Source organism: Myotis davidii, unplaced genomic scaffold (genome assembly GCF_000327345.1).
Source record: "Myotis davidii unplaced genomic scaffold, ASM32734v1 scaffold859, whole genome shotgun sequence".
Lineage (NCBI taxonomy): Eukaryota > Metazoa > Chordata > Mammalia > Chiroptera > Vespertilionidae > Myotis > Myotis davidii.
The window spans coordinates 77,710-78,577 of record NW_006290029.1 but is presented as its reverse complement, the minus strand read 5'-3'; the positions used below and the strand labels follow the sequence as shown (position 1 = coordinate 78,577).

The following is an 868-nucleotide window of genomic DNA, read 5'->3' as shown; positions in this document are numbered from 1 at the left end:
GTACTTCGTAATATTATTCATCTCAAAGATTAGTTATATAACCTAGACATAAAATAGAACTCTAGAAATTATCTAAGTCTTAAAGCATGGAAACACTGTACAACATAGGATAATCTTTTTGTCTAGATATTAAATGTCTATCAAAAATAGAATTAACATATTGCAAGTATGTTATACATTTAGTACATAAATAATATATTCAATATTCATTTTATTATTTAATACTAGAGGTCTGGTGCACGAAATTCATGCACGGGGCGGGGGTGGGGGGTTTGGCAGTCCCTCAGCCCGGCCTGCATGCTCTCCAATTTAGTGTCAGGGCCAGCCTGACAAGGTTGAGCCGGGCTGAGGCAGGGAGGTAGGAATTGAGAAAAGAAAGACAGACAGGAAAGCGAGGTCGGGAGGATCCCAGTTCTCTTAATGAACTGAAGCGAGTTTATTGCCTATACAATCCTATTTATACACAACACACTGAATAGGAGGTCTGTCAAGAGGAATGTATTCTTTGTCCCTCTTAATCTCTAAGGGAGAGACACAGCAGAAGGACAAGTTCTCAGTACAGCATATCTCAGCAAATAGTTACAGACTTCTTGGTAAGCTATGAAAGGCTGTTCTCATTCTACAAATGTTGCTCTCATTCAACTGATAATCGCCATCCAAACAAGTCTGGGAAAACTGTGTGGGTAAGGGTCCCAGCCTTGCTAGCCCCTACAGGTGCAAGGACCTTGCCAGCTTACATCTGGCCCCCAACAAGTGTTGGCTAATTTTATTTTCATAAGATATGGAAGTGTGCAGTTCAAACCCAAAGGTGTTACAGTTTCCAGTTCTAGAGGCAGACAACACTGCTTTAAATTTCAAGATGTCTGAG

General features: G+C 40.6%; 1 protein-coding gene across 1 annotated transcript in view; it reads left to right on the top strand.

The window, feature by feature from the left end:
- The window catches only part of MIPEP (mitochondrial intermediate peptidase), a 94,213-nt gene that overhangs the window by 23,887 nt on the left and 69,458 nt on the right, over positions 1–868 (top strand). The window lies entirely within an intron of this gene.